At 39.3% G+C, this 22101-nt stretch overlaps 1 pseudogene; it reads right to left on the reverse strand.

Annotated features, from left to right (window-relative positions):
- Positions 1 to 5576: 5576 nt before the first annotated feature.
- Positions 5577 to 16166, reverse strand: LOC103286644 (28S ribosomal protein S33, mitochondrial-like; annotated as a pseudogene).
- Between the last annotated feature and the right edge of the window lie 5935 nt (positions 16167 to 22101).

Genomic DNA, 22101 nt, shown 5'->3' on the forward strand with positions numbered 1-22101 from the left:
GACCAGATCTTATCTCTTCAACCATCCTAGTCCTCTGTGTCCTTTATTGTCCCTCCAGATAATGCCGATACACACCAAAGTTTGAGAACAACTTGTCTAGAAGACCTTTGCTTATTACTCTTTTAAAATGCAATATCATCCCCCCTTTGGTTTGGTCTGGAGAAAGAATATCATCATTTTTAAACCTTAGGAATGGGATGAAACCTAGAAAACAATATCTGTGAGAAACCATGAGACACATTTATAATATAGACAATCTGATACAGCATGGCTTAAGCAAATATTAAATCAAAGTTCTCTAAGAAAGCGACATATTCCAGCTACATCATTGCCTTGTGTTGACTGATTGATTCATTTAGTACACATTTAATGATGAATGACAGAGAAATAAACCAATAATTACAGGATAATAAGATAAGTGATTAAAGGAAATACAGAGTATGTGTGGGTGATAAACCCTCTAAGGTTACCTCTGTATTTCAAGAAATGCTCACAGTGGAGGAACATTTATACTGAGTCCTAATGCTCAAATTTACTTTGTAACTTTGCCAGCATCAGAAAATTCAAAGTATATAGTTATTTTTTGTTTTATCTTAAACTATCATAATGAAGTTTTGGAAACAAAACTTAACATTTACCTTTTTAATTGGGCTTTTCTGTACTTTTTATAATGACTCAAACATGTTTGATATCTTGAATTGGAAGCACATAGATAATCATATTTCAAAATCACTGTTGTGCCTCTGATTTCTGTTTCAGAATTGCTCTAGTTCCAATTATGGGTCACATTCTTTTCTGAATGAAATCAGGAATTTTTAATGTCCATCTGTTGTTATTCAAAACAGGTTTGCTTCAAAGTAGTCTTAGATCTGAGAGGTCCTTTGACAACCTGGCACCCTTATTACTTAATAAAATGTCCATGTCAATCCCCCTTCACTTCATCCCACTCTACCATCCACCCCAGGCACCACATCTCCCTTACATTCTTAGCGGCTGCAGATCTGAACTGAGTCACTCCAGCCTAAAAATGCATTTCAATTTAATTGAAGAAGAATTAGGTAGAAAAGTTTAGGGCCAAGACTAAAATTATCCTTAGGATTTCCTCTCCTCTGGTATTAAGAGTTTCTCTTAATATAATGCAGGAAATGAATTTGGAATATATAATATAATGAAGCATGCCACAGAATACAATAAATTAGTTTCTACATAAAAATTAAAACATATGTTTCAGTAGAGTGAATAAACCATTGGACTTGAAATCAAAAGACCAATCAATATTTAGATCCCTGTTTTGCTATTTATTATACATTACCTTAAGCAAGTAACTACTAAGTTGCTTTAGTATTGTTTCCTTATCTGTAAAAACATGCATAACTATTCTTCCATTACAGATATTGGAAAAATAAAATTAAATAAATTATGGGAAAGCACCTAGGACTATAGCTAGCAGCTACATAAATTAAAAGCCTCATAAATTATTATCAAAATTAAATTTATTTTTTTCAAAATGTCTTTTGTTGCTAAGATAATATAGAGTAAATTAGATTTTTTTTTTCCAAGACTCATATGGTAACTGGGCAGTATTACTTGCAGTTATCTATTATGGATAATGAAACATAAATGGTTTTTTCATTCAACAAATATTTTTTGAGGGTCTGTTCTGTGGTAGGAATAAGTCTAAGTGCTCAAGATTCATCATGAAAACAAAAGACAAAAACTCCTCCATCATGGAACTTGTATTCTAGTGAACAACCAGATGTTTTCCTTTTTGATCTTCCTCAAAGCTCATCTCTGATGCATACAACACACACATACACACACACATCCCATATATTTTGTGACTATATTGTTTTCTGTTGCTCTTGCAAAAACAAACAAACAAACAAACAAAAAACCCAAATCCATGTACAAGGCCTCCACATAAGACTATGCATGTGGTTTATGATGTAAATGGTGGCCTTGGAGTTGTCCAGTTTAGTGGTATCCTATCTAATAAAGAGGGAATATGCTAATTAACCATCACTCTGTCACAAAGATGGCTGCACCCACAGCTAAGACCAAGTTCCCATAAGGAGCTTTAATGAGCAATCAGCAGGGTCCTGAGGCTACGCCCTCCCCTGCCCCTGTGGGGCTTGACAGGGGACTTCAAGGTGCGCTTCCCGTCCTGGTGCTGGGCTAGGGGACCTCAGGCTGCTCACCCCACCCCAGTGCCAGGCTGGGGGAACTCAGGCGATGCCCCCCACCAGGTGGGGCTTGACAGGGGACTTCAGGCCGCACCCCCACCCCGGCACCAGGCTGGGGGACCTCAGGCCATGCCCCCCGGCCCCAGCACTGGGCCAGGGGACCTGAGGCTGTACCCCCCTGCCTGGCTGGGCTTGACAGGGAACCTCAGGCCATGCCTCCCACCCAGCGGGGCTTGACAGGGAACCTCAAGGTGCACCCCCAGTGCTGGGTTGGGGGAACTCAGGCTGTGCCCCTGCCCAGAGGGGCTTGATGGGGGACCTGAGGCTGCATCCCCCGCTTGGTAGGGCTTGACGGGGGACTTCAGGCCATGCCCCCCACCCAATGGGGCTTGACAGGGGATCTCAGGCCGTGTCCCCTACCTGGTGAGGCTTGACAGAGGACTTCAAGGCACGCTCCCTGCCCCGGTCTGGGGGACCTCAGGCCACAACCCCCGTCCTGGCACCAGGCCAGGGGACCTGAGGCTATGCCCCCTGCCCGGCAGGGCTTGACAAGGGTGGGACTGGCCAGGTCTGGATCTAACCCAAAGGGGGGGGGGGACGGCCAGGTCTGGGTCTCACGCGATTTTGAGGTGCATGTGGGTGGGCAGGGACTTGACTCTGGGTCCTGTGGTGAGCCCCAGACTCTGACAGGAGGAAGGTTTTCATATACATTTTACTACCGGTAATTTTATTTCATCTCTGACACTTCTATTATAGAGAAAGGGCAAATAGCAGTATTAAATTATTTTCTCTAATTAATCCCCTTTTAATGTGCATGAATTTCGTGCACCGGGTCACTAGTATGTAAATATACATGAAAGGAAGTCTCTTCTTTATAGCTAAATCTAGCCTTAATTTTAACCTCTATCAGGATTATCTGGGGAAGACATGCTCTTCAAGGAATAACCAATGAAAAATGAAGATTTAAAATTATTTTGTTAATGCCCTAAGCTACATAAAAAGTTGCCTTTGTACTCAAAGAAATTGCCTTAGAGCTTACAGATAAGATAGCCTCATTGGAATATAATCTAGTCCTAGACTGAGCCTATTTTTGTGATACTAGCTCACTGAGGAGTGCTTTCATTAGAAAGAAGTTGGGGGGGGGGGGCGTCTTAGAGATTGATGCTTGGATTAAAAAAATCACATAGAGTCACTCTTTTCTCTTTGGGAAGTAGATGACTATAAAACAAAGGCATTACAATCTGTTTTGTTTACCCTCACAAAAGCTCAAGTGATCATCTGCTTTATTCCTGCAAACTCCTCCCTTTATAGGACAAGGGAAGAGAGGCCATATGAAAACTGTGGTTTCGTGGGAATCATTTGAGGACTACAGTGTTGTTCCTAGATTCACAGATCCATCAGTTGGCTATTTGGTGGATTTAAGTGTGGTAGAAGTAGATGAAATACTGAAATGTGGCATATCAGGTGAGCATAGCAAAGGTTTAACAATAGTATCAGTACCTGAAATTGAGCAAAGGAGCAGGACAACTATGGATGATTCACACTTCTGGGGTTCCTCAGGGCAAGCAGTAAATGAATGTTTCCCTTGTACTAGATAGAGCCATCCATGAGTGACGGCTGTTAAGAGTTGGAAAATCTGGGCACGTTCTCCTCTTTCCAAAGCTGATGCAGATCTGGTGGATAGCAAATGAATCAGAACATTATCTGTAACCTTGACCTTGACTAAGGTGCAACTGTGTGATGTAATTTTTGAGCAACTTTTATTTTACTCCCACTCTATTCCTAACTCTACTTCATTGGGCTAGTTTATCTTGATCCTGGATGAAAACTCAATCCCCAACTGGTCAACTTTTCCTGCACAGTTTTGAAAATGTTTTTAACACTGGTGAAATTTTCCAAAAAAATCTTGAGAACTTTAGATAAGGGTAAAGAAGAGGAATGAATGAAGCATAGTAGCTAGCCAATAGGACTCAAAGTTTCTATGAGTCATTGGCCACATACCTAACTACCCTCGGGGGCGTTCCAATGTCATCTTGATTTCATGTGAATACCACCTTTCATTCAGAGCCAAGTGTTCAGGTTAAACCATTTTATTGATAAACCCAGAATGCTTCCTAGGCTGAGCCAAGCTACATAAGAGTTTGACATAGACACAACCATAATAGGACTATTGTTTCTTTATCATTGGGAACTTTTCATGCCATCCACTTATTGTGATTATGAGGGCCAAAGACAGAATTTCTTCTTACATGATGACAGGTTATTTCTTCATCTCAGAGCTGATGATTGAAATTTCTATAACAAGTATTCATTTGTTCCATAGTTAGAGATAAGGCTTACTTGATACATCAACATGTTGTCTCAAACACACCCTATATGTTAAGAAGTATCAGACCGTTTCCTAAGAATGGATTTGGGAGTAAATGTAAGACACCTAAAGGTGTAGTAGAGAGTACAGGAAATGACATATATAGAAATATTGGCCTGGGGGAGCTGAGCAAAACTTTATCTATTCCACAGTTGTACTTACAACTGCATCTACTAGTATTTCTAAGGGGAATTGTGAGGGCGAAGCTTTCTGAAACCATTTTTGGTCACTGAATTACAAAATGCACACCTTGGCAATCAAAAATATCATGTTGTGAAGTTTAGATTCTTTGGCATCATAAAGACGGTAGACGTCTTTATTCAGTCTAACACTCTGAAATATTTCCTGAGCATGTAACTTTTAAACTGCTAGACTCCGCTATCACCATCTTCTCACACTTTAGAGAGTTAGTCTTGTCAAAACTGGACTTCAGGGATTCCAAGTCAGTGAAATGATTTCTGGAATACAAAGAAGATGTGAATGTCTGATGGAGGGTTTGTTTCAGTTGGTCACCCTGAAATCCAAAGCATTCACTTTCCTCTGACCAGTTCTTTTTTTTTTTAATTTAAAAAATGTTTTTATTGATTTTTAGAGAGAGAGGACGGAGAGGGAGAGAAACACTGATAAGTGAGAGAGCACAGCGATCAGCTGCCTCCTGCATGCCCCCCCTCTGGAGATTGAGCCGACAACCAGAAATCCAACCGATGACCTCTTGGTTCCTGGGTCAATGCTCAACTGCTGAGCCACACCAGCTGGGCTGCATTCATTTCTTTAGGGAATGTGGTAAACCTCAGATTACAAAACCAAGGCCAAAATAACTTTGCAGAATTAGAATGTGTTCAAGAAATGAGTCACACTTTAACTGGATCAGACTTCAACACGGAGCATTTGTGTTCCTCCAAATGCTCTTCAGGTTAGGAAGCCTACACTCATCCAACATGGGGAAAGAGAATAAATACTCTTGCTTCTGCTCTCAGTTCTCGGGGGGCGGGGGGGGGGGGAGTTTCTCTCCACACTGACCAACACTATTTCTTTTTTGCTGCTCTTTTTCCTTCTCCTTTCCTTGCTTTCCCCTTTCCATGAAGTTTCTTCAGACGTCACTGCTCATCCTTGAAGTCCTGATGCTCATCTCTGTAGAGGCCATAAAAATGCAGTATCCCCATGAGTGCAAAATAAGTGTTGTGATCTGGATACCAGTCATATGTCTCCTTCCTCTTGGCCAAAGGCTGCTCACTAAACAGTTTCACCACTTTCATGGATTTGGAATTAGTAGGCCTGGCAACTTCACCAAATAGCTGAGCGCTCAGACTAGTCATGTGCAAGGCATATTCTGAAAGTGAAGATATTTCTGGGGCAGCAAGGAAGAAGAGCCCAGAGTGGTGACCTTCCTCTCCCACGTGCCCTTCTACCGGAAGCTTGACCAGTTCTTTTGATTGCAACTTAGTATTATGTCCCTTGAATAACTCTGAGAGCTGTTGCGGACGCGGAGACCACGCCATCTTGAGAAACAGAGCTGCCTGAGACTCGGATCCTGGCTTCTGACACAAACCAGGACCCTGCAGCCACGGGGGACAGAGAACTGCTATCACAGCTTCAGACCAACAAACAACAAGAATCCAGACGTCCCGGCAGAATTCCGTGAGTCAAAGAGCCTACCCCCTCCCCGCAGGCGCGCAGACAGCGCCATTTTAACTGATAGATCCGCCTCTCGCCCAAGCCACAGAGCTTTGCGCAGGGACTCGCTCCCCCTCAGGGAATTTGGCGCGCGCGCGAGCGCACAGGAGAGAATCAGCTCCCTGTTGGGGAAATCTGTCAGTGCGCACAGAGGGCTCCCCTTCGGAGAATTTGGGGGAATTTGGCTTGCGGGTCACAGCTCTCCCTTCAGGGAATCTTAGTGCTTGCACAGAGGGGCTTTCCCTTTGGGGAATTTGGCGCACAGGACAGACTCCGCCCCCCTTCCGGGACTCCGGTAGAGTGCACAGAGCCAGCTCACCTTCAGGAAATCAAGAGTGTGCGCCCTAGCCGGTTTGGCTCAGTAGAGAGAGCACACACAGGTCGCAGCTCCACTTCAGGGAATTTGGCACGCCGGACACAGCTGCCTGGGATCCCTGACTCACAGCGCATTCACACTAAGAGCCAGCGACCCCAATTGTTGGTGCATGCACACATAGGGACCCTGAGTCTCAACGAGAAACCGCACAAGGCAACAGAGACTCTGAAACTCTAGTCTTGGTGCAGACACAGGGAAACTCTGACTCCTGGCACATGCTAAGGATCTCATTTTCGGCACATACCAACAGTGTGGTGCAGACAGGGCCCCTGAATCTAAGTGTGCACACGAGACCACACTGGGGACACTGACCCTGGGCAAGTCTGGTTCCCACCAACCAAAGGCAGCCACACGTCCTAGTGTCAGAGCACTTCAGTGAAACTCGGGTGGAGTGAAGTCCCCACAGCACACGGCCCAGGTCCACGCAAACGGAAGCTTGAGCTTTCTGGTGATAGCCAGAATGGGGAAACGAAATAACTCACAGAGGAAAGAAAATGTGGAGTCGCCAAGAAAGGAAATCAGTGAAACTGAAGCTTGCAACATGACCGAAAAGGAGTTTAGAGTAATGGTCGTGGAATTTATACATCAGATGGATGAGAAAATAAACAACTTATGCAAGAATCAGGAAGAAATGAAAAGTGATATAGCTACAATCAAAAACACCATGGAAAGTTTCAACAGTAGACTACAAGAAGCAGAGGACCGAATTAGTGAGTTAGAAGATCAGGTACAGAAACAAGCTCAATCTCAACAGCAATTGGAGAAAAAAATTAAAAAGCAGGAGGAAAGCCTAAGGGAGCTTCGGGACAACATGAAACGAAGTAACATGCGTATAATAGGGCTGCCAGAAGGACAAGAAGAGCAGCAGGGATTAGAAAATCTATTTGAAGAAATAATGACAGAAAACTTCCCGGATATGGGAAAGATAAAAGTTACGCAAGTACAGAGAGTCCCAAGCAGGATCAACCCCAAAAGACCCACACCAAGACATGTCATAATTTCAATGGCAAATATAAATGATAAAGAGAGAATCTTAAAGGCGGCAAGAGAGAGACAGAGAGTTACCTACAAAGGAACACCCATCAGATTGTCAAATGATTACTCAACAGAAACACAACAAGCTAGAAGTGAATGGACAGAGGTATACAAAGTGTTGCAAAGCAAAGGACTGAATCCAAGAATACTATATCCAGCAAGACTATCAATCAAAATTGAAGGGGAAATCAGGAGCTTTGCAGATAAAAAAAGGCTTAAGGAGTTTATCACCACCAAACCAGCAATGCAAGAATTGCTAAAGGGAATACTGTAAAAAGAAGAAATAAACAGGTAAGAAGGAATATAGACACAAAAATAGATATGACCACAAACAAATACCTTTCAGTAATATCTTTAAATGTAAATGGACTAAATGCTCCAATCAAAAGATATCGAGTAGCTGAATGGATAAAAAAACACGACCCATATATATGCTGTCTACAAGAGACCCACCTCAGAACAAGAGACTCACACAGATTGAAAGTGAAGGGATGGAAAAATATCTTTCAGGCAAATGGAAATGAAAAAAAAGCTGGGGTAGCAATACTTATATCTGACAAAATAGACCTCAAAGTAAATGCCATAACAAGAGATAAAGAAGGCCACTTCATAATACTAAAGGGAGAAATCCAACAAGAAGAAATAATTCTGGTAAACATATACGCTCCCAATATAGGAGCACCCAAATACATAAAAAAACTCCTGGAAGATTTCAAGGGAGAGATTAATAGCAATACAATCATAGTAGGAGACTTTAATACCCCACTATCACCACTGGACAAATCCTCTAAACAAAAAATCAGCAAAGAAACAGCAATCCTAAATGAATCACTAGACCAGATGGAATTAATTGACATCTTTAGAACATTTCACCCCAAAGCCACAGAATATACATTCTTCTCAAGTGCACATGGGTCATTTTCAAAGATAGACCATATGCTGGGTCACAGGCAAAGTCTCTTCAAATTCAAGAAGATAGAAATTATATCAAGCGTCTTCTCAGATCACAGTGGCATAAAACTGGAAATCAACTACAATAAATACAATCCAAAGAAATCAAACACTTGGAGACTAAACAGCATGCTATTAAACCATGACTGGGTCACCAGAGAGATCAAGGAAGAAATAAAAAACATCATGGCAACAAATGACAATGAAAACACAACAATCCAAAATCTATGGGACACAGTGAAAGCAGTCTTGAGAGGGAAGTTCATAGCTCTACAAGCCTATTGCAAAAAACAAGAATCAATGGTAATAAATTACTTAACCCTACAACTCAAAGAGCTAGAAAAAGAGCAGCAAGAAAAGCCCAGTGTAACCAAAAGGAAGGAAATAACAAAGATCAGAGCGGAGATAAATGACATAGAGACCAAAGAAACAATACAAAAGATCAACAAAACCAAGAGCTGGTTCTTTGAAAGGATAAACAAGATTGATGGACCTCTAGCCAGGCTCACCAAGAAGCAAAGAGAGAGGACCCAAATAAACAAAATCAGAAATGAAAGAGGTGAAATAACAACAGACCCCGCTGAGATACAAAGGATTGTTACAAAATACTACGAACAACTCTATTCCAACAAACTGGACAACCTGGAGGAAATGGACAGATTCCTAGAAAAATATAACCTTCCAAAAATCAATCAAGAAGAATCTAAAGAGCTCAATAGGCCAATAACTATGGACGAAATTGAAGCAGTCATCAAGAAGCTTCTGGCAAACAAAAGCCCGGGGCCTGATGGCTTCACAGGAGAGTTTTACCAAACATTCAAGGAAGAACTAAAACCTATCCTCCTCAGACTATTCCAAAAAATTCAAGAGGAAGGAACACTTCCAAGCTCCTTCTATGAAGCCAGCATCACCCTAATACCAAAACCAGATAAAGACAACACAATGAAAGAGAATTACAGACCAATATCCCTCATGAACATAGATGCCAAAATCCTCAACAAAATTCTAGCAAATCGGCTGCAGCAGTACATCAGAAAGATCATACACCATGACCAAGTAGGATTTATCCTAGGAATGCAAGGATGGTATAATATCCGCAAATCAATAAACGTGATACATCACATAAACAAATTGAGAGATAAAAATCACATAGTCATATCAATTGATGCAGAAAAAGCATTTGACAAAATCCAACACCCTTTCTTGATAAAAACTCTCAACAAGGTGGGAATAGAAGGCTCATACCTCAACATAATAAAAGCTATATATGATAAACCCACAGCAAACATCATACTCAATGGACAAAAACTAAAAACATTTCCCCTAAGAACAGGAACAAGACAGGGATGCCCACTCTCACCACTCCTGTTTGACATAGTACTGGAAGTATTAGCCATTGCAATTAGACAAGAAGAAGAAATAAAAGGCATCCAAATTGGAAAAGAACAAGTAAAGCTGTCTTTATTTGCAGACGACATGATATTGTACATAAAAAATCCGAAAGACTCCGTCAAAAAACTAATAGACTTAATAAATGAATTTGGCAATGTAGCAGGATACAAAATTAACGCCAAGAAATCTATGGCCTTTCTATACACCAATAGTGAACTTACAGACAGAGAGACTAAAAAGGCAATTCCATTTACCATCGCTCCAAAAAAATTAAGATACCTAGGAATAAACTTAACTAAGGAGGTAAAAGACCTATACACGGAAAACTACAGGACACTGAAAAGAGATAGAGGAAGACGTAAACAGATGGAAGAACATACCATGTCCATGGATTGGTAGAATCAACATCATTAAAATGTCCATACTACCCAAAGCAATCTATAGATTCAATGCACTCCCCATTAAAATACCAATGGCATTTTTCACCGACCTTGAAAGAACTCTCCAAAAATTCATCTGGAATAAAAAAAGACCCCGAATAGCCACAGCAATCCTGCGAAAGAAGAATAAAGTAGGAGGGATCTCAATACCAGATTTCAAGCTGTATTACAAAGCCACTGTTCTCAAAACAGCCTGGTACTGGCACAAGAACAGACATATAGATCAGTGGAACAGAATAGAGAATCCAGATATTGACCCAAACCACTATGCTCAATTAATATTTGACAAAGGAGGCATGAACATACAATGGAGTCAAGACAGTCTCTTCAATAAATGGTGTTGGGAAAATTGGTCAGATACATGCAAAAAAATGAAGCTTGATCACCAACTTACGCCATACACAAAAATAAACTCAAAATGGATACAGGACTTAAACATAAGACGGGAAACCATAAAAATACTAGAGCAATCCACAGGTAGCAAAATCTCAGACATATGCCAAAAGAAATTCTTCACTGACACTGCCCCTAGGGCAATGGAAGCTAAAGAGAAAATTAACAAATGGGACTACATCAAAATAAAAAGCTTTTTCACAGCAAAAGAAACCATTAACAAAACAACAAGAAGGCCTACTGCATGGGAGAACATATTTGCAAATGGCATCACTGATAAAGGTTTGATCTCCAACATCTACATGCAGCTTATACAACTTAATAAAAGGAAGATAAATAAAGAAATGGGCAACAGACCTAAATAGAATCTTTTCAAAAGAAGACAGAAGGAAGGCCAAGAGACACATGAAAACATGCTCAACGTCACTAATTATCCGAGAGATGCAAATCAAAACAACAATGCGGTACCATCTCACACCTGTCAGAATGGCTATCATCAACAAATCAACAAAGGACAAGTGTTGGCGAGGATGCGGAGAAAAAGGAACCCTCGTGCACTGCTGGTGGGAATGCAGACTGGTGCAGCCACTGTGGAGAACAGTATGGAGCTTCCTCAAAAAACTGAAAATGGAACTCCCATTTGACCCAGTAATCCCACTCCTGGTAATATATCCGAAGAAACTAGAAACACCAATCAGAAAGGATATATGCACCCCTATGTTCGTAGCAGCACAATTCACCATAGCTAAGATTTGGAAACAGCCTAGGTGCCCGTCAGCAGATGACTGGATCAGAAAACTGTGGTACATCTACACAATGGAATACTATGCTGCCATAAAAAAGAAGGAATTCTCATCATTTGCAGCAACCTGGATGGAATTGGAGAACATTATGTTAAGTGAAATAAGTCAGTCAATGAAAGAAAAATATCACATGATCTCACTCATTTATGGGTAATAAAGAACATTATAAACTTGAACAAAAAGATAGATACAGAGACAGTAAAGCATCAAACAGACTGTCAAATTACAGGGGGAAAGTTAGGGAGAGGTGGGGGAGATAAGAGATCAATCAAAGGACTTGTATGCATGCATATAAGCATAACCAATGGATGCAAAACTCTGGGGGGTGAGGGCATATATGGGAGTGGGGTGGGGGGTGGCAATGGTAAAATATGTACACATATAATACCTTAATAAAAAAAATTGGGAAAAAAATAAAAATAAAATAACTCTGAATTCTTTTTCTTATAATGAAAAAGAACTGCTATTCTTAATTACCATGTATTATAATTAATGACTATTAATACACAATGAAATAACTATAATTCTTAATTACTATGTTCCTAGTAGACCTGACACATTCAGCATATTTTTCAATGTTTTTAATCTAAAAGGAAGACTATCATATTTAAAAAATATATATTTATTTCAGAGAGGAAGGGAGAGGGAAAGAGAAATAGAAACATCAACGATGAGAGAGAATTCTCAATCGGTTGCCTTCTGCACACCCTGCTTCCCCCACTGGGGATCGAGCCCTCAACCTTAGCATGTGCCCTGACTGAGAATTGAACCCTGACCTCCTGGTTCATAAGTCAATGATCAACCACTGAGCAACACTGGCCAGGCAAAAGGGAGAATATCATCTTAAGAAATGCTTTTCTGTGCTTGGTTTTTCATAAATGTGGTATTATTGTTAAAGGTTTTGGTTTTTCTTTATAAAGAATATTTTTGGAGAATTGACTTGGACATTTATTTGATAGTGTATGATTAAAGAGAGAGCAGAAGTCTTAGTACAAATGAGTTAAATGCTTCAAAATTGCTGGTTTTATAAAGCTGTTTATTTCTGGTAGATGGTGCATCTAATCTGTCAGGTAAATAACCAGCAAATGGTGCTCATGTCTGAAGGATGGGCAAGGATAACACATCAACATTCTGAATTTGATTTTCTTGTGGAGAGCCAGGACATGGTGTGGATGCTCCCCAGCAACGCCATGATAAAAATTCTAACAATCTGCTACAGGTACAGCACTTGAGCAGCCACAATTGGGTAAAGGAAAGTAGGGAGAGTTCATGAAAGATACACGTATCACTCTAAAAGCAGTACATGGTTTACCTCATTCCTTCTCTGAGTGACTTCTCTTCCCCATAATTTCAAACGGATTTTGCTCTACACTTATCCCTTCTGGCCAGCTCTCAAAAATGACCTATATCAGACACCCACTTCCATGAAAATGTGTGTTCCTATGTTGGAGATGATCCAGCTCAGAAGTTACTGAAAAACCCTCAACTGTCTCATCCTCATCATAGTCATACTCTAGAAATAATATAAGAAAGGCACTTATATACTAGTATTTTACAACTCTGCTTTGAGATTTAAAAATACCTAGAATTATGGCTTCTGTTGAAATCTTTCAGGTTTGGCCATATTGGGCCAATATTCCCACCTTGGAGAAATCAAGTGGAGAGGAGCGGGGCTTGTGTATCTGACACTGAGCTCTTCAGTTTTCTGTAGTCAGTGGTTCTCCTTCTAGGGCAATTTTCCCCTCAGGGCACATCTGCCAATGACTGGAGACATTTTTGATAGCCACAGCTAGGGGTGGACGTGCTCCTGGCACTAGTGAGTTGAGGCCAGGGATGCCATTAAACATCCTACAATGTGCAGGAGAGCCTCCAACAACACGGAATCATCAGCCCCAAAGGTCAAGGGTGCCAAGTTTGAGAAACCCTACCATAGTCCATCCTTTGCACACTTCCAATTTAGGTTACCTGCCTGCTCCTGTGGAAATTGGACTTTGTAATTCCCAGATACCCATATAAGTATAACATATTTCTATACATAACATATACAACCAGAAAGGATCTCCATGATCTTCCAGTCAACACCCTCACTTTATATATGATCTCTGAAAAGTGGGGAAATGAACTTCAGCCAGATATGAGGAAGAATGAAGTCCTATCAAAATAATGTATCTAATTTGTAATTGAGAATCCTGTTACTAATTAGATTACTAATTATTAAGCCATAAGAGGCAGGGCAGAGAATAGTCTCTCCTATTCTGGTCATCATCTTGCACATCACTTACACATGAAAGAACAGTTGAGCAGGTGCAGCTGACAAGATGCCAAATTTCTGATCTGGGCTCTCCCTAGGAATTGATGACTGATCCATGCTCAGACTGTTCAGTATAGCACCCTATGTTTTTGTCAGGAGATAATTTTCCGTGGATCTATCATGTTTCTACATGTCCTGTTTGTCTTCTTGTTCTGGACTATCTTTCCGAGGATGCCTGTATAGCCAATGGCCTTGGAAGACAGAGATAGTCTGCCCTTTGGATCAGAGGGTAGGGTTGCAGACTGCCAGGTGTAATTAATTAATGTCCCCTGAAGGAGCAAAGGTCGGGCAGTTGTGCTTACTGCATAATTTGAAGGTTTCCTAAGCTTGTGGTTCTTCAGCTGTAACATAAAAGTACTTGTATGCACTACTACCAGGGACCCTCCATATCACCTTGGTGGGACTTGGGAGACAAGGGGAACATGTTTGCTGGGCAATGAGTAATGAAGTTCTCAGTCTCTGACCCAGGACTCTCATATCTTATCTTCTGCCAGCAGGAAAAGAACTGTCTGGCAGCTGAGTAACTAGTTTTAAGGCCCACAGAGTACTTTTTCCTCTAGTACTAAGTGCTCTAGCTTCCTGAAATTCATGTAGCTATAGCCTCAGTTATGCTTATATTTTGCTGATGCCAATGAGCTAAAATCTTTCCTTCCTTCTTTCCTTCCTTCCTTCCTTCCTTCCTTCCTTCCTTCCTTCCTTCCTTTCCTCCCTCCTTTCCTTCCTTCCTCCCTTCCTCTCTCCTTCCTTTCCTCCTCCTCCACCTTCTCCTTCCTCTTCTCTTACATAAATTTGTATTCATGTACTTTTTTTTGCTCTAAATCCATATATTTTTATTCCTTATTATTAGTGGAGAAAAATACTTCATTGAGTCAGAAATGCAGACATACTCTATACACATACACACAGTTCTAACAAACTAGGTTCTGTCATGACTAACTAAGGAAAATAAACTAATTTATACTCAATGTCCTCCTTCTTATCAATGACCATCCTTTATTCTAGTAGTTTCCTTGATACAATTTATAACTTCTGCTGTTTTGGAGGGCACAGTTTTCTTGTCAGAGGTTTCTACTAGGAAGCAAGATGTTTTTAAGCTTCTGAAATTTTTATATGCATTTGAATAAACAGAGCAGTCTTAAAATGCATATATAGTGTTTTTGCTCAGTAGTTGTGTTTTATGGAATATATACTTTTTCTGAGGATAATGCTACTTCCTGCAGTAAGAATGCAGAGTTTAGTTTAATTTGGTTTGGGGGAGAATAACTGGTGAGTAGAGAAAACTAGAAATGGTTTATGATACAGTCTTCATTATATGCTATATCATATTATATTTGATGATCTGCTATCAAAAGTCAGATGTAAGCAACAGGAATCAGAGGATCCTGTGAACGTCTCTACATAGAGTTCTTGGTCATTTTCATGGCACTGTTTGACATAACCACCTTCACTGATAATATTAATTTCCTCAACTCACTCTTTTCCATCATTTGGTAATCAATTAGGCATTAATATAAACAGCAACAAACCATGATACATACCAATCAATCTAATCAAATGAGCATGATCTCTGTATGTTTGATTGGAACATGGGCTTTGAACTAAGAGAAAATTGGGTTCAAAAATCTGACTCCCTCCTTATACTTTGACTTTGAATGAGTTATTTAATATATTTGAGACTTAATTCCTACATCTATAAATACACTGCAGGATTGTTCCTGTAAATTTCAAACAGAAAAATGGAGGAAAGGCATTTAGCATGCTTCCTGATACAACAAAGATATTTAATAAATTCTGGCAACTTTCTTGTCATTGTTTAGTAAGGCAACAGATACAAAGGGATGGCAAATGATTCTGAAAATTATTAATTTCTTTTTGCTTTCAAGAGATCCTAGGAGTTTTAATTCTTGCCTCTTAGAACCATTGTATCTATTAGCAAGAAGGCATTCACAAGAGACAAACCAAAAGTTTATTTCCCTGTTCCTCCTAAGGTCACCCCATTAGAGGTGCTGCAGCTGAACACCTGGCTGAACCCTGGCAACAAACTGTAGTCATCACAAATATAAGGATCCCGTGAAACTGGTTGTGCTGCTTTGGAAGCCACTGACCTTCATTAGTAGTGAATTAGCTCTAGTTTCTTCCTGGTCTTTCTCTTGCTTAAGTCTTTCCCCAACCCCCTGGCCAAGGTCACATTCAGGGTACCACTGCTGCCCCAAGTGAGTTGCATAGGAGATGCTGTCCATGGTGTGTTCTTCCTTAAGGCAAAGATTCTTAGATCTTGGTGAGCAGCCTTTATTTGAAGCATTTGTATTGAATTAATTATTCTTTTTCTTCTGTTTTAGATTTTTACAATTATTTGCTTTCTTTAGTGTTTAAAATGTCTGAGAAAGCCACATTTTCACATGTTAATTGTATCAGAGTTTTTGTAACAAATAAAATGTATGTCATCTACCATTTAATATTTAAAAGTTTGCTTTATCTTTTAAAATGCTTAAGAAACAAATACTGTATATCATCAATTTACTGAAGCAAGTTAGCTAACAACTTCTTAAAGAAGTTCTGCTAACAACTTCTTAAAGAAGTGCTGTTCATGATACAGTAATCTCTCTGGGCTTAATTTCCATCCTATTTAAAGTAAGGAAATTGAACTCATCTTTCTCCAAGATCCCTCCCAGTTCTAAGACTACTAAATATAGTTATATTTTATAACTATGTAATATAATTAAGCATTCTGACCAGTACCTGGCCCATAAGATGTACTCAATTAGTATTTGTTGAATGTTTAATAGTATGTGTAGCCTGGCCAGTGTGGCCAAGTGGTTGGGTGTTGACCTATGAACCAGGAGGTCAGTGTTCCATTCCCAGTCAGGGCATATGCCCAGGTTGTGGGCTCGATTCCCCAGTGTGGGGTGTGCAGGAGGCAGCAGATCAATGATTCTCTCTCATCACTGATGTTTCTATCTCTCTCTCGCTCTCCCTACCTCTCTAAAATCAATAAAAATATATATTTTAAAAAATCAATAAATAATATGGTACTTGAGTATAGAAAGTACTTCCTAAAAACTAACGTGGGCCCAGCTTGTGCAGTTACGTTGATTGAGTTTCATCCCATGCACCAGGAGGTTGGAGGTTTGATTCCAGGTCAGGGCACATGCCAGGGTTGCGGGCTTGACCCCCAGTAGGGGGTGTGCAGGAGGCAGCTGATAGATGTTTCTCTCTCATCATGTATGTTTCTATCTTTCTCTCCTTCTTCCTTCCTCTCTCTAAAGTCAATAAAAAACATATTTTTTTAACAAAACTAACTTGGCATAATGATCAAAACAAGGGAGAAGTTATTATTAAGTGCTTTTATTACTGCTTGTTGATATTAAGGTATTCTTTTAAAATATTTTTAAATAATAATTTATTAACTAAATGAAAAATTTGATCCTCCCAGAAAGTATTAATCTACTTTAAAAATCAACGGAGTAAAGGGGAAATGATTTTGTGAGAAATATAAAATTGAAATTCAGATTTCCTATCAAACATGACAGATATAAGACAAGGGCTTATTTCAACTTTCTCTCAAAACAATAGTATAACAAGAGAAAATAGGTTTGTGAAAAGAAAACAAAAACCCATAAGGACAAATAGAACAAGAGATGAGGACAACATATGAAAGTTGTCAACACAATTTTGCAATTTCAAATGCAGAAGGATGACTAAAGCAACATGAAAATCAATTGCTGTGAAGAGACAGCCTTAGGGGAGGAAAGGAAAACCAGGAAGCAAACTCTGTTGCACTATAGAAGCATGATAAACTTAGGCACTGGAGGCATTGGGTGCCTCTGAAGAATGGGAGTACAGGCAGGACTGTAAATAGGAAAATTACTTTGAAATGTATGTGAGAAGTAGTTGATACCTAAATCCAGGGATGGCCTCACAGGCATGCAACCTGTGCATTTGCACAAGTCCCACACTTAGGAGGCACCCATGCAGTTTAATGCTCTCCTGTTGCCATCATTAAATTCTTAATAATTTTTGAACAAGTGGCTTGACATTTTAATTTTTCACTGGGTCCTGCAAGTTATGTAGCCAGTTTAACCTAAATCCACCCCTCTTACTTCACACAGTGAGGTGTGTATCCCTCCTTTACCCCAGCAAAAGACTGAATGATTGGAGGTACACTCTCTGAGAAGGTTCCACCAGAGGGACTATTTGGCGACATCAAGTACAGCTAAAAACAGAAGACCAGTGAATATTACATAGAGGACAAGGACATGACCAGCCCCTTTCCTCCACCTGGCACAGAGAATACTGGCAGTCAAGCTTATAACCCCAGGCAGGTGATTGACAGATTCTTCTCAGAGGAAACTGAAACTCTCCCAATTAAACCCATAGTTCCTATTGGATCACCTGACAAGTCTTGATCATGGGCATAGAGCTGCTAAACAACCCTTTAGTGCCTCAAATATAAATGAGAGCTAAGGATCACCAGAGATTTGAGGAAATCCTCTATCAGAAATACAAGGGTCAAAATAAGCAAAGAATAAGAAGGAACTCTGAGGAATCACAACACTAATAGAAGAAAAAATATATTATAAAATGTTATCTTTAGAGAGATAATAGAAGCTATTACAGAAATAAAAAAGAATGCTATATTTTAAGGAACACTCAGAAAATTTTAAAACTATGATTGAAATTAATAATAAATGAGATAAATAAAAAATACATTAAGACTTGTGGAAGATAAGGTAATTCCTGGGTTATTTCTACAACCAGAAAGCAAAACAAAATTAAACAAATAACAAAAGAGATGGGAAAGGAGAGATACAATATAAGTAAATTAAAGGATCTGTACAGAATGTTCAAAATCTAAATAATAGAATTTCCAGAATGAGAAAAATAAACAAAAAAAGAAGGAAAGAAATTATTAAATAAAAAATAACCATACTCAAATATTCCAGAATCAAAGTCTATAAGTTCTCAGATTGAGAGTAGTCATTCATTCAACATATTATGCTAAGTTTTCAGAATACCATGGCTAAAAAGAAAATGCTAAATATGTCCAAAGAGGAGAAAAATGAAACATGTCACAAAAGATTAAGAATCAGTATGACACTGGATTTCTCCAAAGCAAAATTAAAAGATAGAAAATAATAATTAAATGCCTTTGAAATTGTGAGTTTTCAGCATAGAAAACTCATAGAGTCAAACTATCAACCAAATGTAAGGGTTTAAAAAACAAACATTCTCAGATATGCAAATTCTTAAGAAATGTAGTTCCTCCATTTTTTATTAGAAACCCACTAGAGAATGTGCTACACCAAAATAAAGCAAAAAATAAAGAAAGAAAGAAAACAAAACAAAACATGTGATTCAAGTAACAAGAAGTTACAAGACAATGAAGTAAAATCCTGGAACTGTGGCAAAAACCTAGGACAAGACAGCAAAAAAAGACCAAATTGGAGCAAAAATATAGAAATATCACAAGAAGGGGAAAATAAAACTAGTAGATTACCTGATGTTTTTGAGATATATTAGGTGAATAATTACACTTCTAAAAAGAGTTTGTGTATGCCTAGCTGCATGGCTCAGTGGTTGAGCATTCACCTATGGACCAGGAGGTCACAGTTGGATTCCTGGTCAGGTCAGGACACATGCTTAGGTTGTTGGCTTAGTCCCCAGTAGGGGGCATGCAGGAGGCAGCCTATCAATGAATCTCTCTCATCATTGATGTTTCTATCTCTTTCTCCTTCTCCCTTCCTCTTTGAAATCAATAAAAATTTATTTTGAAAAAAAGAGTTTGTGGCTAAAATGTACTGAAGTAACAGAGAACATGAAAGAGCAAGGCAATTATTAACTCCAGGAAAAACATAAATATTACCTAGATATATAATCATTGATTCAACTATAAATAACATTCATAAAGCCATAACCATGTAAACATGGACTATTGACTTAAGTAAATTGTGATGTAACTGCATTAGGTATTTGATAGAAATGGATGTGTTCTTTTCAAGGTGGTGAGGTTAGAGTGGTTAGTCAATGGTCAATGGGTAATATCTAAATAAAATTTTAAAAATAAAAATATTATTTAGAAATATGGGGGCAAATACTAGAAGATTATGCTAATGGATTAACCTTCCAGAGATAAGAATCAGGTACAGGGGGAAGTGGAGCTGGAAATATTATTTTTTGTTATGAGTCTGGTAAAGCCTTAGACATTTAAAACCATGCTGTGTATTCTGTGATTCAAAACAATAAATTAAAAACTTAAATCTGTGAATCACATGTACTTGCAAAATACTATTACAATTCTTATTTAATCCCCAGCTGGTAGTAATGACTAAAATAATGGCAACCTCAAGAGAAATAAATAGGTTGTTCTAGTTGACAGCCTAAGTACAAACACTATGACTAAATGAATTCCTCATTAATTATTTTATTTCATACACTAACCTGTAGCACAATTATATACAAGGCATTTGACATTGTAAAACATTAGCATATACTCATATTGGAGGGCAGCCTGAACTTTGTAGGATAAGTGAAGAGTGACAGGTTGACGTCAGTTGGTGAGGGAAGGTTTTCTCTAGGCTGTGGAACTATTAGTATAATCCAAATCAAGTGTCCCTGAGACATGGATGAGCAAAGGGGAGCCAATGTGTTAATGTGACATAAGGGACAGTTTTAATAATAACTGGAGATGTCCAATTCCAAGAGAAGAGAACCTTCAAAACATGACCACTAAGAGAAACTAAAAGAAAGGGAACCAGCATAATTATAAATGGCAAGTCCCCAAATCAGATCACCAGGCATTTCAGACTGACTTGGAAGGAGAAATAAGCACACCAAGGGTTCCAGGAAGGTGGGATATTTGATCATTCAACAACATGGGTCCTGGAGGGCTGTTCACTTTATGATGCTTGTGGTTCCAGTGGAGGCTGCCCCTGGCTGTCTGACCTTAGTGGATAGATCAAGGGCAGGGACTGTTCTTCTCTCCACCTCAGCTTCAAGTTGAGCAGCTCTAGATTTGCACGCTGGGTTTCCAGATAAGATTTCTGCTTGAACACATTATTTCAAGGCTGAAAACCAAGTTTTTTAAAAGCACTGCTCTTCTCCAGATTCTCTATTTCACAGATATAGAAATAAGGGCCTTTTAAATAATCACTTACCCAAGGTGAAAAAAGTTCTGATGGTAAAATTAGAACCAGGAGCTAGGCTTTCTGAGAGCTAATTAATTTGCTTTCTCCCACACCAATGACCCTGGCAAAGTTGCTTTTCTGTTAAAGTAAACATATTTTATGAAATGATATGTTAATTATGACTTTGTTTAACAAGTCTTAAGAAAGTATACAATACAGAACCTTGCTAAAAGAAATATGAACACCTACATGTAAATACCCCAAATGGAACTCTATTCAAACACGATGCAACGCTCATTTTGGTTTGGGCTCTTTATTTACTAGGAGGTCTTGTTCCATTTTTCTGCTATATTGCCAGGTCTGCCTGTTTTATCTACTCTAAACTGCTTTGTTGAATAGAGCCATTAATTGCTTGGTTGCAAATACTACTATAGCTTGATAATTCACACAAGTAAAGCACTGTTTTCTTAATACTTGCTGGTTTTCTGGTATATGAATCCTTTTCAGACTCCTTCTACTCCTACTCTCTCCTATTCCCTTCCTTCCATCTCCCCTTTAGAAAGAACTGACTGACTTTGCTCTCAACATTTCTGTGATTGATGGGGACAGAGCAACATAAAAAATATATACAAGGTCATTTCCTGATTACTTGCTCTGCAAAAATATCTGTGATTCTCCTAAACCAGAAATGTTTTATTCTTAACTACCATAATTATGTCACCCCCTACAGCTATTTTTAAGCTCACCATTTTGACTATCCAAGCAAATAAGTTAATTTGCATGAAGAGGTTGAAGTAATCCAATAATTAATTGTTATTCTGTCAAAGATCTCTGGTAGAATGAACTTCTATTACTTTTTCCCTCCTATCTTACTACTAGAGGCCCGGTGCATGAAATTCATGCACAGGGGAGGGGGGTGTCCCTCAGCCCAGCCTGCACCCCCTCCAATCTGGGACCCCTTGAGGGATGTCCAACTGCCCATTTAGACCCAATCCCAGTGGGATCCAGGACTGCTGGCTCCCAACTGCTCGCCTGCCTGCCTACCTGATTG

Source organism: Eptesicus fuscus, chromosome 15 (assembly GCF_027574615.1).
Source record: "Eptesicus fuscus isolate TK198812 chromosome 15, DD_ASM_mEF_20220401, whole genome shotgun sequence".
Classification (NCBI taxonomy): Eukaryota; Metazoa; Chordata; class Mammalia; order Chiroptera; family Vespertilionidae; genus Eptesicus; species Eptesicus fuscus.